Below are 17085 nucleotides of genomic sequence, written 5' to 3' on the forward strand. Positions count from 1 at the left end.
AAATAAAAATGATAGAATTTACATCTATGTAATCTATCTATCTATCTATCTATCTATCTATCTATCTATCTATCTATCTATCTATCTTTCTATCTATCTTTCTATCTACCAATCTATATGTCCATGTATATGTGTATGAATGGGATTTATTAGAGTGACTTAAAAGTTATTGTCTGACTATTCCAGCAATATGGCAAGTTCAAGAATCTAGTATTTGTTCATTCCATGAGGCTGGATGTCTCAGCTGGTCTTAAGAATATGCTAGAATATTAAAGAAGTAGGCTGTAATAACAATGAATGAATGAACTTTCAGCAAGAGAGAAGTCAAGCAGGCAAAGAGTCAGCACTTCTCTTTTCCATATCCTTTTTATAGGATGCCACCACTAGGTGTAGCCCAGATTTTAGGTGAATCTTCCCACCTCAGAAAACTTGGATTTAGGGTAAATCTTCACACCTCAAATGATTCAATCAAGAAAAAAAAAACATCATAAGTGTACCCAGCTGCTTGGATTTTAGTTAATTCCATATATACTCAAGTTGATAACCAAAAATTGCTATCACATTTATTGTGCATAAGAGACTATTTGTGAAGCATTCTGCATATCCCTTGAATTTCTTCCTGGATATTACAAGAATGCAAAGACCCAAACATTCTTTGTTCTCAGGATTGTTTTTGCAGCCAGCAACCTAGAAGGGTAAAACAGTGTGTTGTCCTGGGGATATCAGTGATTTATTTCAAGAGTGGTAAATACTCAAATAGCAGTATTTCCCTCCTAAAAGATATCCTATCATATGTATCTAGGAGACTCATGCTTTCTACCAGCATACACAAGTCTGTCTTATTACCTTGTAAATAGTGAAAAAAAAACCCAGATAATTTGGACATGAGTATGGTTGAGAGCTGTGTTCATTGAAATGAGAAGATTCTTCAGGATCCAACAGAACAAATTCCCAGTATGTATCTTATTCTTAAACTATAATGAGGCCAAGGATTGAAAATAATATCCAATGTCCTTTGGTTTCTGTTCACCTTCAGGTGAGAGGATGGAGACCTATTATTGTGATATGAGGCAGTAAACCCTAAGAGTTCAATCTGTCATGGTTACAATGGCTGTAACTGCCGAATCAAAGAACATACAAGGTAAAATAGTGTCAGTAGTGAAGATATAGAGCATAGAGTAGAGAAAAATATTTGAAGTTTATTTGTTGAACCCAAGCAAGTGTTTACCAGAAATCCAACAGAAATATAAAACTTTGGTACAGAATCTCATTCTCACTGCATATCCTGGTCATTCACTTCTACTATATACCAGTCTTATGTGATACAACAGCAACAGTAACAATAGCAGCAACAATTGAATATGTTGGGGAGTTTAGGGAAGAGGAAAGAGTCAACATTTTGCAGCTCTACTAGATATGTAGGCATTAAGTTCCTGTTGGACTTCATCCCATAAGAGTGATAAAAATATTGAGGACTTTATGTGTTGGTATTTAGAAAGTACTTGTTGACTTCTGGACATTTTCTTGTTTCTATACTTCACATAGGTAAGAGACAGAATCAGCTCTCGAGTAAGGAGGAAAATGGAGGAAAAATAAACCTTTCCTGCAACTTAGGCTTACAGAAAGGGTAAGATAATTAATCCTCTCCTAAGATTGTTAGTAAGACAGATTTTCCAGCATCACAATTTATTTTTTGTTTATGGGGTTTTTCTTTCTTTATTTTGTATTTTTTCATACAATATATTTTGATCATATTCTTTTCTCTCTCCCAACCCCTTTAAAATTTTCTTCATCTCTCAACTTCATGTTCACCTCATTTCAAACAACAACAACAACAACTAACCCCAAAGTCAAAATAAACAGGACAACCAAGCCTACATTGTCTCAAAAAACAAATAAAATGCAAATGCCAAAAAGGACACACACACACACACACACACACACACACACACACACACTACAGTTATAAATTCTGTATTGTGTTGACCAACTACTCTTGAACATGGGCACCACTCTAGAATGTCATTGATATACTGAGAGGCCAAACTTGCTCCAATTTGGAACCAACTTTCAACTTAAAAGAAAAAGAGCCTGAGAACTTGACCTGTAGCTGAACCCAAGCTGCATCCAAGTACTAGGAAGGACCCCATGGCTTGTCCTTGGCCCATACCTCGGAGTTACTCCATAGCATCTTCCTAGCAACAGCCAATATGATTACTATAATTGTTTCAAGTGTACTTTCAGACTCTTTGTGATTGATTATGGATTTGCTTCAAAGCACCCACCTGTTGGGTTACAGTAGTCATCCAATTAGATGATTGCCAGGCTAAACACCCTCTCACTTGCTCACCATTTCCTATAAAACTTTGTCCCACTGAGGGCTGGGGCTGCTTCGCTCTCCTGTCCTGCTGCTATGCAGAAATGATTAAGAGAAACTTAATAGTTTCTGAGAATGAGGAGTCAAGGCATGAGATAGTGTTTGTTCATGGTCACACCAGGCTAGCTGAACTCAAGGTATTGACTAGAGATATAATCTCATCTGAAGTTCAGAGTACTCTTCTAAGCTTACTGATTACTGGAAGAATTCATTTCCTTATACTTCTATGACTGAGGATCAGAGAATCACTAACACATGCTTGAAGCACTAGGGTAAATGCTTAAATCTGAATTTTAAAGTTCATTTGAGGAACCAGTTCCACCCAGTCACTAATGTAAGACTATGGTACAAAACTTCAGTTAAAAAATGACTAAGTTTGGGAAATATATTGTGTAACATGGTTATAATAGCTAGTAATTATTTTTAATTTGAAATATGATAAAATGGCAAAATTTCAGTGTCCTGAGTCACATTCTAATTGTAACAGCAGAGGGTGATGGGTATGGTTAATTAATTTGATTACGGTACACATTACAAAGTATGTACATATATCAGATCATCATACCATATACCTTGTATTTACACAATTTCACATGTTAATTATAACTTAATAAAGGTGGAAAAAAGTAGGACTTCAAAATAGAACTTTTATGGGAAACAGTTTTCTATGTAGAAAGTATCTTTTTTCAGGAAAATAGTTTCTGATAGGTGATCTAGGACTGCATTATCCAAGCAAAATCAGCAATTAGAAAGAATTGTCAAGACTCAAAGTGTGAAAAAAGTCTACAGAATGAACAATTTGTTTCTTCTACAGATATATTGAAACAAAGCAAACATTTAATTAAAACAACTTAAATATATTTAGTCTTAAATATAAACTGTGCTTGGATTTTGATTCAAAATGATTGTTAAAATATAGGAAACAAGGGAATTTGAACATTGACTTGATGTTTGAAACCATTAAGGGAATACTGTTATTTTTAGATGTGATATCTTTAGATATAATTAAGATATGGATGGCTCAGTGGTTTTAAGAGCACGTTACATTTTTTGCAAAGGATCTGGGTTAAGTTTCTATCACCCACATTAGGCGACTCATAACTCCTGTAACTCTTTCTCCAAGGGTCTCCAACACCCCTTTGTGGCTTCTTAAACACACACATGAACATACATGTGTATACACACACACACACACACACACACACATACACACCATTAAAATATTAAAGGCTAGAGAGATGGCTCACCAAGTGATTAAGTGTGCTTACTGCTCTTTCTGAGGACCCAGGTTTAGTTCCCAGAACTGATATAGTAGCTCACAACTGTTTCTAACTCTGGTTCTAGAGTATTTGACACACTTCTGACCTCTTCTGGCACCAGGCATGAAAGTGGTATACATGCATACATGCAGTCAAAACGTTCATACACCTAAAATAAAAACAACTCAAAAAATATAAAGCTTTAGACAAATGATTATTTTTAGATATGATATTATGGTTATGTTTTAAAATGTATCCTTATCCTTTACAGATATATGTTAAAATATTTGTGAATGGTATGATACAATTAGTTTTGTATCAAAATGAAGGATAACTAATTAGTTAGAGGGTTCAGTGGAAATAAGACTGATTTAAAAAATTTAGTCTTCTCCCTTGAGCAATGAAGTGTATGACAGTGCTGGTCAGTGAGACAAGGAAATCAGAAAAAGAAACAAGGAAACCCAATGGCCTAATGAATATGTCATTTATCTTCAACCAGAAGGAGAAATCAAATTTTTAAAAATTATTTTATTGTTTGAAGATCTAATAAAAGGGAGAGAGTATTTTTGCAAAATAACCTCAAATTAGATATTGAAGTTTTCTTATTCAGCCACTCAACAGTATAACACAATTCTAAGCATCAAAATAAATGTTCTATAGCTTCCTTTTTTCTTTACCCTTTTAGTTCTCTCTTACATATGTTAATTATATAATAATGGGTTTCATTATGACATATTCCTACATGTGTATAATGTGTTTGGGCGCTGGTGAAATGGCTCAGCTGGTGAACACCTACCGTGAAAACCTGATAATCTGAGTTTGATCCCCAAGACCATAGTAGAAGAAAAGAACTGACTCTTGGAAATTGTCCTTTGACTTTCACATGCACATTAAGGCCTGCACATGCATACACTCTACCACACATCATAGAGACACATAATAATAGTAGTGGTGATGGTGGTGGTGTGTAAGTAGTAGTAGTGGTAGTAGTAGTAGTAGTAGTAGTAGTAGTAGTAGTAGTAGCAGCAGCAGCAGCAGCAGTAGTACTAATAAACAGATTTCGAGTATTTTTATCATATACATACTGTCCATTAACCTCTGTTGTACTCCGACCACTCCCAGCCGATCCCTTTCTGCTCCAGCTGCTCTTCTTACTATGTTAATGTTTTTATTTTTTTTTGTGACTCATTTTATTCTACTATTATTTCTTATAAGATCCAGGCTGAGTGAATATTGGCCAAAACCATGAGCTCCTTGCAAGTGGTAACACCACTGAAGCAAATGTGTCTCCACTCCCCAGCAACCACTAACTGCCTATAGACAACTCAGGAAAAATATGGAATGCTTCACAAATGCCATCCTTGCTCAAGGGCTATTCTTATATTTTCTGTGACATTCCAGTTTTCATATATGTGCTGCTAAAGTAAGCACTCCATAGCATCTTAAGTTTTTTTTCTTGAATAAGGAACTAGTTATTTTGTGAATTAAACTTTAAAAAATTTTAATTATAAAAATTAAACTGTCAAAAATTATTGAGTATCTATAACCATGCCTTTTGTTTATCTTAAATTAGCAATTATATGAGCTTAAAAACTGGCTCCTTTTCAGAACAAATGAGTTATGTCTCATTTCTTTATAACACCTTTTTGAATATTTGCAGATGGTGATCCTGCCACACTAAAATCATATTTTCAGGCTAAAATTTCTTTATTTCTTTGATTTTTCCATCGTATCATGTCTCTTGCCTCCTGGGTCAATACTAGTTTACTTATGTTCTGCTTAAAGTTTAGGGCTCAGTCTGTTTTGTTGCAGGGTAAGTATAGCTGTTATTGCAATTCATCACTTTTGCACATATCCGAGAGTTAATCTGGAGCAGTTATTCTACTAATGACCCCATATAATTAACCCTTATGATGTCTAATTAAAAATAAACACATATCAGTGTTCCTATGTTTCCCCATGGAACTGTTCTAATTCATATTTGTCCTCTAGCTACAATTTTACATAAGATATCCATAGGGCAGTTAATTTTGGAAACGTATGACAAAAATTTGAAGTTCAGTTCTTAATTTACTTTCAATAAGCTCTCTTTAGATTCCATTTTATTATGTCCATTTATTCTTTCACCTCTAACAATGTTCATAGGCAATATTGAATGTCAAACCTTTAAAATGGTATGATATAAGTTAACCCTATCCTCAGACCTAATCAAGTTAGGTCTTAACTCTGAGCCTAGAAAAAACCAGGAGAACTCTTTGTCCTTTGTCTCCCACCCTCCTCTGTGTGTGTGTGTGTGTGTGTGTGTGTGTGTGTGTGTGTGTGTGTGAAATACCACAGTTATATGGATTAGAGAAATACAGGATAGGCCATGTCAGCATATCTTAACATGAATTTACTTATCTTAAGATCCCATTGACTACCAGGTTCTGATGCTTTTTACTTAGTTGTTAGAGACAGTAACACTCTGAATTTAGACATTTTTTCCCCTCTAATACTACGAGGTAAGTCTAAAATAATTACCACATTTCCATCTGTCTCTTGAATTTTGTAATCAGTTATATTAATGTCACACTAAAGATGGATTTGTTTAAAGACAGAATGGAATCAGAACTACATTCTGTTTTGATAATATGTAGTAGGAAATAGATTATATTACTCCTTATACATAAAAGTTTAACAAAGTATTTTCTGTAATAAATTTCTACTATGATATATTTTTTCTTTGAATCTATTATTCTAGTGAATTACTTTAATACATTTTTCCTAATATTTAACCACCTTTGTATCAGTAGCATAAAACTAACTATTGTGCTCAATTAATATTTCATGTAAGAGTTATGCATTTATATTTGTTTTTTTACTTGGTCATGTGTTGCTGGATGTCTAGGCTGATTATATTTCTTTTTTATTAAACTAATAAATTTTATTTTAAAGTATACAATTCAGTACTGACATTTTTAAGTCATCAAAATAATATTTAATAGTTAAATGCCTCTTAAATATACATGATATCTTCTGAAGCTAATTTACACTCAATCCGTTTTAAAAATCTATTTGAAACATTAAACATGATAGAAGTTGAAAAAATTCTCTTATGAAGTCCTCTAAGAAAGACAATAGCAACAGTTCCTGATTAGGCAGAAACCAGTCCATCTCCAAGGGAGAATACACAGTGTAACTGTGGCTTCATAAAATGAATTGGGTAGTGTTCCTTCTGTTTCTATTTTGTGGAATACTTTGAAGAGTATTGGTATTAGGTCTTCTTTGAATGTCTGATAGAATTCTGCACTAAACCTATCTGGTTCTGTTTTTTTTTTTTTTTTTGGTTGGGAGACTTTTAATGACTGATGATATTTCTTTAGGGGTTATGGGACAGTTTAGATGGTTTACCTGATCATGATTTAACTTTAGTACCATTATCTGTCTAGAAAATTGTCCGTTTCATCCAGATTTTCCAGTTTTGTTGAGTATAGGCTTTTGATCTGATGATTTTTTTAATTTCCTCAGTTTCTGATGTTTTATCTCCTGTTTCATTTCTGATTTTTTAATTTGGATACTATATTTGCCCTATATTGTGGTTAGTCTGGCTAAAGGTTTATCTATCTTGTTGATTTTCACAAAGAACCAGCTCCTGGTTTTGTTGATTCTCTGTATAGTTCTTTTTGTTTCTACTTGGTTAAGTTCAGCCCTGAGTTTGATTAGTTCCTGCTGTCTACTCCTCTTGGGTGAATTTGCTTCTTTTTGTTCTAGAGCTTTCAGATGTGTTGCTAAGCTAGTGTATGCTTTCTCCAGTTTCTTTTAGGAGGCACTATGAGTTTTCCACTTAGCACTGCTTTCATTTTGTTCTTTAAGTTTGGGTATGTTGTACCTTCATTTTTATTAAATTCTAAAATGTCTTAATTTCTTTCTTTATTTCTTCCTTAACCAAGTTATCATTGAGTAGACAGTTGTTCAGCTTCCATGTGTATATGTGCTTTCCATTGTTTTTGTTGGTATTTAAGACCAGCCTTAGTCTGTGGTGATCTGATAGGATGCATGGGATTATTTCAATCTTCTTATATTTGTTGAGGCCTGATTTGTGACCAATTATATGGTCAATTTTGGAGAAGGTACCATAAGGTGCTGAGAAGAAGGTATATCCTTTTGTTTTAGGATGAAATGTTCTATAAATATCTGTTAGATCCATTTGGTCCATAACTTTTGTTAGTTTCAATGTGTCTCTGTTTAGTTTGTGTATCCATGATCTGTCCTTTGATGAGAGTAGGGTATTGAAGTCTCCCACTATTGTGTGAGGTGCAATGTGTGTTTTGAGCTTTAGTAAAGTTTCTTTTATGAATGTGGGTGCCCTTGCATTTGGAGCATAGATGTTCAGAATTGAGAGTTCTTCTTGGTAGATTTTTCCTTTGGTGAGTATGAAGTGTCCTTCCTTACTTTTTTGATTATTTTTAGTTGAAAGTCGATTTTATTTGATATTAGAATGGCTACTCCAGCTAGTATTTTTTGGGACCATTTGCTTGGAAAATTGTTTTCCAGCCTTTTACTCAGAGGTAGTGTCTGTCTTGGACATTGGGGGGATTTTCCAAGTATGCAGCAAAATGCTAATCCTGTTTATGTATCCAGTCAGTTAGTATATGTTTTTTTTTTTTAATTGGGGAATTGAGTCCATTGATGTTAAGAGATAGTAAGGAATAGTGACAGTTGCTTCCTGTTATTTTTGATGTTATTTTTATGTTCGTGTGGCTATCTTCTTTTGGGTTTGTTGAAAGATTACTTTCTTGCTTTTTCTAGGATGTAGTGTCCCACCTTGAGTTCGAGTTTTCCATCTATTATTCTTTGTAGGGCTGGAATTATGGAAAGATATCGTGTAAATTTGGTTTAGTCATGGAATATCTTGGTTTCTCCATCTATGTTAATTGAGAGTTTTACTGGGTATAGTAGCCTAGGCTGGCATTTGTCTTTTCTTGGGGTCTATATAACATCTGCCCAGGATCTTCTAGATTTCATAGTCCTTGGTGAGAAGTCTGGTCTAATTCTGATAGGTTTGCCCTTATATGTTACTTGACCTTTTTCCCTTACTGCTTTTAATATTCTTTCTTTGTTTAGTGCATTTGGTGTTTTGACTATTATGTGACAGGAGGAATTTCTTTTCTGGTCCAAGGAAATTTCATTCTCTTCTATACCCATTATCCTTAGGTTTGTTCTTCTCATTTTGTCCTGGATTTTCTGGATGTTTTGGGTTAGGACCTTTTTGCATTTTGCATTTTCTTTGACTGTTGTGCCAATGTTTTCTATGGTATCTTCTACATGTGAGATTCTCTTTTCTACCTCTTGTATTCTGTTGCATATATGACTCCTGATCTCTTTCCTAGGTTTTCTACCTACAGAGTAGTCTCCCTTTGTGATTTCTTTGTTGTTTCTATTTCCATTTTTAGATTCTGGAAAGTTTTGTTCAATTCCTTCACCTGTTTGGTTGTGTTTTCCTGGTAATTCTTTAAGGGATTTTTGTGTTTCCTCTTTAAGGGCTTCTAGCTGTTTACTTGTGTTCTCTTGTATTTCTTTAAGGGAGTTATTTATATCCTTCTTAAAGTCCTCTATCAGCATCATGAGATGTGATTTTAAATCAGAGTCTTGTTTTTCTGGTGTTTTGGGTTATCCAGGGCTTGCTGTGGTGGGAGAACTGGGTTCTGATGATGCTAAGTATTAGCTGGATTTGCTGTCTCTGACTGTGACTTGTTCTTCCTGCAAGCCTGTGCGTCACTATTCCTGGGAGACCAATTCTCTGTAGGAGGAATTTGGGTATGGAGAGCTGTAGCACAGGATCAGCTCCAGGGTGCAGACCGACACCAGAAGGATCCTTTCCCCAGTTGTTCCTTGGTTCCTGTGTCCTGATGGCTCTGGGAGGGTCTCTCTTTGCCCAGGAATTTGAACAGATGTGGTTGTTTTACCTGTGCTCACAGGTGTGTTGGCACTCCTGGGAGACCATCTCTCCCGACGGTATTTGTGTAGGAAGTGCTGTGGCACAGAATCAGCTCTGGGTGCTGCAGCGATGCATTCATATTTGTAAATGAGCTGAATATGTCACAATCATGAATGACTTTGCCTGCTATGGATGCTGTGATCATGCTACCTTCAATGAATATATTAAAGAACACCTTTTTTCTGTTCCTAGAAAGATTTTAAAAAATTGAAATCAGCATGGTTTCCTTAGCAAGCTTAGTCACTCTTGCCTGTAAAACTATCTGAACAAGGAATATTTTGTGTAGGGATTTTAAGAAATAGTTTTTAATTCATGGATCATAATCAAGCACCATTCTACATTTTAATTGGGGTGAGTAAATATTGATAAAGTTGAAGTTACTTAGTTGTGATAAAGATACCCTCCATGTTCTTCTGAATAATTTTGTCTCTTTGATCTAAATTTAAAAAGTGTGTTAACAGCCAATCAAAATTCAGAATTGTAGAGAGGCCAGTCTCAACAGATATGGCTGAAAAAACAGCTCTAGCACCCAAGGCTCAGAGTACATTGCAGAAGATGGGACAAAAGATTGTAATAGCCAGAGAATCAGAAAGTTTGCTGTGAGATTGTGTCTCCTAAGAATGTCAGACACTACTTACATCAAGTCTCACCAACATGACTGCTTAAACATAAGCTGAACAAGGGTAACAGCAATAAACATGGTAAATTGGATAGTGGAAAGCCCATGTGGACTCAATCTTATATACAAAGAACTACAGGCAACTAAGGAATGCTGAAAGTGGGAGAAATAGTTTTTCACAGGAAAGAACACAACAACTAGCTATCCAGTACCATATGGTCAGCCCTGAAAGCATACATATAAGTAACATACAGAAGGATAATGTTTTATTTATATAAATATATATATATATATTTAGGAATATATATATATATATATATATATATAGTCCCTCAACAGATGAATGGATACAGAAGGATAATGTTTTATTTATATATTTAGGAATATATATATATATATATATTCCCTCAACAGATGAATGGATACAGAAAATATGGTACATTTACAGAATCGAGTACTACTCAGAAGTTAAAAACAATGAATCCATGAAATTCTAGATGCATCTAGAGGATATCATCCTGAGTGAGGTAACCCAATCACAAAAGAACCCACAAGATATGCACTCACTGATAAGTGGATAGTAGCCCAAAAACTTAAAATACCCATGATAAAATTTGCAAAACACATGAAAATCAAGAAGAAGGAAGACCAAAGTGTGGATACTTTACTCCTTCTTAAAATGGGGAACAAAATACTCATGGAAGGAGTTACAGAGACAAAGTTCGGAGCTGAGATGGAAAGAAAGACCATCCAGAGACTGCCCCACCTGGGAATCCATCCCATATACAACCATCAAACCCAGACACTATTGCATATGCCAGAAAGATTTTGCTGACAGGACCCTGACATAGCTTTCTCTTGTGAGGCTATGCCAGTGCCTGGCAAATACAGAAGTGGATACTCACAGTCATCTATTGGTTGGAACACAGGGCCCCTAACGAAGTATCTAGAGAAAGTACCCAAGGAGCTAAAGGGATCTGCAACCCTATAAGAGGAACAACAATACGAACTAATCAGTACCTCCCGCCCCTGTCCAGAGCTGTGTCTCTAGCTGCATATGTAGCAGAGGATGGCGTAGTTGGCCATCAATGGGAGGAGAGGCCCTTGGTCTTGTGAAGATTATATGCCCCAGTACATGGGAATGCCAGGGCCAGGTAGCAGGAGTGTGTCGGTTGGGGAGCAGGGCAGGGGGAGGGTATAGGGGGCTTTGGGGATAGCATTTTCTCTCTTTAGTTTCAGGGTAATTTTAAGTCTAAATTTTCATTTTAAACATAATTCAAAAAATCTGTGAGAACTAATATTTTACTTATTGAAAAAAGATATTTATCTTGCAGCTCATGCTTTGTTCTACTGCTTTGATATTTTTAAAGACGTGATCAAATTAGATGATGAAATCTAAATGGCTCAAGGTTTTTTTTAAAAAAATATTTACTTTGTACTATCATTTTATTTCAAATTTTCCATTTAAATGTAGAAAAGTGTAGAAAATCATAGTGGTTAGTGACATCAACTGTGCCTGCATTCAGGCTTAATGACTATACAATATTTTAAATTAATTCTTTAAATGAGTCTACATGTATTAAAGGGTTAATATCTAATTAGGATTTTTATGAAAAAAAGTTCAATGTATAACTAAAAGGTAAATGATCAAAATGTGCTAATTTGAAGATTAAGTTAAAAGTAATTGCCTTAAATACTAGCCCAGCTGAAAACTAATTTTCAACAGATGTTTTAGAGAAATGTAGATTTAACAAATACTGAAGATTAAATGTTGTCCACTTTAAATACATATGAAATAAACCTATATAAACACAATTTTAAGTATTCAAAGGATAACTTTGAATTAATATTCATAACTTTGAATTAATATTAACTTTGGTTAATATTCAACATGCTACAAAGTTATAAAAAATTTAAGCATATTTTCATTAACTAAACAGTATTAAGTATAAAGTAAAATTAATAAGACATACAGGAAGAAACTGATAAATTTATCACATAATTATTTTAGCAAACTTTTTTGTAAAATTATTTTTCTTTTTTTTTTATTATGTATAGTATTCTGCCTGCATATATTCCTGCAGGCCAGAAGAGGGCACAAAATCACATTACAGATGGTTATGAGCCACCATCTTGTTGCTGGGAATTGAACTCAGGACTTCAGTTAAACGCATCTAGTGCTCTAAACCTCTGAGCCATTTCTTTTGTTTTTGAGATTATAATATATATCATTTCTCCTACCCTTTCTGCCCTCCAAATCCTCCCATATACCCACCTCTTCTTGCTCTCTTTCAAAATTATGGCCTCTATTTTCCTTTTTTTTAAGGAGACATGAAAAATGGTATTGTGAAAAAAATGAACTGCTTTATGCAGTCATTCACATTACTTTTTATAATAAATATATGGTGTTTTCCTTCTATACCAAAAATTCTCTACTGAACAAAATATGCTGGATTTGGTTAAATTTGTTAATGTAGCTCATAGAACTCATAGAAAGTATTTTATTTTTTTAAAATTATCTTGTTGGGCAGTGGTGGCACATGCCTTTATTCCCTGCAATCAGAAGGCAGAGGCAGGTAGATCTCTGTGAGTTTGAGGCTAGCCTGGTCTACAGAGTTATTTCCAGGACAGCCAGGCCTTATTTGTGTGTGTGTGTGTGTTGTGTGTGTGTGTGTGTGTGTGTGTGTGTGTGTGTGTGTGTGTGTGCATGCGTGCATGCATTCATGCCACATATGCATGTAGTATTAGATGACAACTCCTTGGAGTTCAGATGCCTTCTACAATCTTATATCTTTTTTATTGCTGAAGAATTTGATCAAATTTGGGTCATTAGGCACATGTGTAAGTATTTCTACTCATTGAGCCATCTTACTGTCTAGTAGAGAAATCTCTTTCTTGCATTTACCATTTATTATAAAAATATTACAAAGAATACAAGTGAACAGCCAGAGCTAGACATGAATAAGATAAGTTATGGAGGAAGGAATGCAGAATTTCCATGTCTTCTTTAGATGAATTACCTTCCAGGATCCTCTATGTGGGAAGCCTCCATTTGGACTGCAATCTAAAAGCTCTTTAAACCTGACTTGGGTATTGTTTTGTTTGATGTTATTGGATACAGAGTGTGTAAGAGTACAAGTGAAAGGGGCAGCTACCCAAGGGTAGGTAACCTTAGATGTTGTTCTTCATAGGAACTCTATCTTGATTTTTGAGACATAGTCCTTATTGTCTTAGAATTTACCAATTATTTTATGCTGGCTGGCAAGCAAGTCCCAGGAATCACCCTGTCTCCAATTCCCCAGCACAGGGATTACAAGAACAAAGCACAGTTCCAGACTTTCTGTATTTCCTCGGCTTGAACTCAGATTCTTATGCTTGCAAGCCAAACACTTTACCAATTGAACTGTATCGTCCCAGCCCTGTATAGTTGGGGTTTATGAAGGCCTCATTATATTATTTTAAATGATTTCTTGTATAATTACCCATTGATAATCAAATAAAATTTTAATCTCTCTCCTCTTTCTGAAGTTGAAAGTTGGGAAATGGAACTAAAGGTCTAACCTTCTAATCATGCTCTGGTCTTTTTGCTGACCAAACCCCATTCTGAAGTAGTATAGGAATATCTAGTCATTAGTTTTGTCATCACACAAGACTGTCACATTACTTTGGAGATATTTGTGGTTGTTTAAATTAGAATGGCTCCTATAGACTCATATGTTTGTATACTTAGTTCCCAGTTAATTAACTGGGAAAGACTAGGAGGTGTGGCCTTGTTGGAGGAGGTGTGTCACTGGGAGTAGTCTTTGAGGTTTTAAAAGCCTACACCAGTCCTTTCTCTCTCTCTCTCTCTCTCTCTCTCTCTCTCTCTCTCTCTCTCTCTCTCGCTCTCGCTCTCGCTCTCTCCTACCTGTGGATCAGGATGTAACTCTCAGCTATTGGTCCACCACCTGTCTGCATGCTCAAGCCCCCAATTAAATCCTTTCTTTGATAAGAGTTGCTTTGGCCATGGTGTCTTTTCACAACACTAGAACAGTAACTAAGACAATGTCAAAGAATTTTTAATATCTTTGAGCCAGTATTTAGGATCAGAGATAAAATAGTCATGCTAGTATGAAATAATACGTACAATGTTAGCCACATAAGATTATATCACCTAGTGATTTAGCAGCTTTTCTTGCTTATCTAGCTATATGATGTTCACACAATAAAATTGCCTAATGAAACATTTCTTAGACCACATTTTTATCATTAAATCATTACTTGTTAATATTTATTTTATTGTAGTATCACAGATAAATTCCCTAGTTATACCACCTTCAGGCAACTTGTTCTTTCTCTTTATAAACTGTGAGACTTTTCTCCTAAGGTAATCTTAATTTACTTTATTTCTCCAGATAGGAATTTTCTCCTCTTACCTTTAATAGTCCTCTACCAATAATTGTTTATCTTTAATTTCAAAAATTATAGTTATTATTTATTTAAATATTTGTCATTCTGTTTTCCTTTTTTTTCTTTCTGAGACTCATATTACCCATATACTTCTATCAAAAATATCTTCAAGACTTTATGTTATTACATTTATTTTTTATTTACTTAGATTTTTGTGTGTGTGCATACGCATACACATGTGCCATGGCACATGTGTGGAGGACTGAAAACAACTTGCAAAAGTTGTTTCCCTCTTCAACATGTGAGTTCTAGGGATTGAAGTCAGGATATTGGACTTGGTAGCAAGCACTTTTACCCACTGAGCCATGCTGCTGGCCCAACTGTTTTTCATTGTATTTCCATTTTTGGTTGAGATAGTTTTTCAATTGTGTTGTATAATTTGTTCGTTAACTCTATAACCATACCCATTCTTTATTGTATTTTAAATGCCAATCTTCTATATCTAAATATTATATTATTTTAATATGAGTCTACCTTGATTTTTTTGTTTGTTTTTGTTTTGTTTTGCTTTAAGTTTTAAAAATCAAGGCTGGAGAGATGGTTCAGAAGTTAAGAGCACATGATGGCCAGAAACACCTGTAACTCAGTTCCAGCGAATGCTATGATCTTTTCTGGCCTCTACAGGCATTACATGCACGTGATATACAGGCATATATGGAGGCAAAACACTCATTAAATAGTTTTTAAATATAAAAATAAAGTTAAATGATATGTAATTTATGTACACTTAAATACACAAATTATATTTTGATGGTATTTGAGAAAAGTTTATAATTATGTAACTATCATTTCTATCATTCACAAAATACTTTCAAGCTTCCCAGTCCTCAGCTCCATTTACTTTCTGCCTGTTTGCATTTGAATTCTGTGAAAATTTGAGTCATATAACAAAACTATTTTGTGTCTGGCTTCACACTTAGCATTTAAAAAAAGCTCAGCACTGTTATCTTTTTGTGTATAGGTGATTCATTCTTTATTATTACTGTGTGGTGTTCCACTGTATGGACATATTACTATGTGTTTATTCATTTTTCTGTTACTGAAAAATTTTGCTTTTTTTTCCAAGTTAATGTTAATATAGCACATTAATTTCTCATTGCTAATGACAAAATACCTGACATAAAAAGTAAAAAGCACTTAAGGCAGAGAATTTAATTTAACTCATAGTTTTAGAGATTTCAGTCCACAGTCCTTTGCACCATTGACTCTATAAAAGGCTTGTTTAAATTTTGACCCATTTTTATTGTTTTGCTTACCATCGTCATTATCATCATCATTATTATTTTCTATAGTTACTTGTATATTCTACATATAAATCTTATGTTAATTGTAAGTTTTACAGGTGTATTCTCCATGTTTTACTTTTCAGAGTATATATTTTTTAAATTATGTTTTGAAATTATAATTACATCATTTTCCCTTCCTTTCTCCAAACCCTACCAATACCACTCTTTGCTCTCTTTCAAACCCAAAGCTTCTTTTTCATTAATTGTTGCTATATACGTATATGTGTATATATGTTCTTAAATATATAAACACAACTTACTCAGGCTATATAATGTTACTTGTATGTATATGTTTTGGGACTAATTGGTAACCAAATGTGTTTTTCTCTGGGTAAGACTATATATCTCTCACTCTTTTTATTTCTTTTGTCTGCCATTCTTTGTGTAAGGTTGAGGCCTAGTATGAAACTTATAAACATGGATAAAGTTCAGTTTATCACTGTTTTTATCTTTTATGGATTATGGTTTTTGTATCCTAAGATATCTTTACTTTTCTAAAAGTTAAAAATATTTTATCTCATGTTTTGTTTTTCTCAATTTCATTTTTGTATGCATGAAGTGTAATGTTTATTGAGTTTTCTTGTTTTTTTTTTAATTTATATGTAGCCATCCAGTTGTTCCAATACCAACTGCTGTTAAAGGATTTTCTTTTTTCCATTCAATTTTCTTTACACCTTTATAAAAAAAATCAGCTAACCTTAAATATGAGCTTCTTTCAAGATCATCTATTATGTTTCATTCACTATGTGACTATAATCCACATCTGTTTTATAATTATTTTAGTTAAGTATATTATATGTCAAATACAAGTAATGTCAATATAAGTTATTAATACATATTATGAGATATGATTAACCAACACAGTCTTAGGAAAATTGTGACATTATGTCTCCAGTCAAATAGCCATTTTTATACTAAAAAGTAGAATACAGTAGTTAAGAGCACAGAATCTTTGGCATCCTGATGATTCCTTGGTTAAAAACTAGGCAGACAGGTTAAGTAACTTGACAAAGGTTTCAAGGTTTATTTATTTAATAATTGCACTTTATTATCCTCACTTTTAATCTCTATCATGTTTGTATAAAACATTTTAATTTTTTATTAATTCTTTGAGAATT

General features: G+C 34.0%; 1 pseudogene; it reads right to left on the minus strand.

Annotated features, from left to right (window-relative positions):
* Positions 1-4966: 4966 nt before the first annotated feature.
* LOC115489310 lies at positions 4967-5067 on the minus strand (annotated as a pseudogene).
* Between the last annotated feature and the right edge of the window lie 12018 nt (positions 5068-17085).

Source organism: Mus musculus (genome assembly GCF_000001635.26).
Source record: "Mus musculus strain C57BL/6J chromosome X unlocalized genomic contig, GRCm38.p6 C57BL/6J MMCHRX_RANDOM_CTG2".
In the NCBI taxonomy this organism is placed as follows: domain Eukaryota; kingdom Metazoa; phylum Chordata; class Mammalia; order Rodentia; family Muridae; genus Mus; species Mus musculus.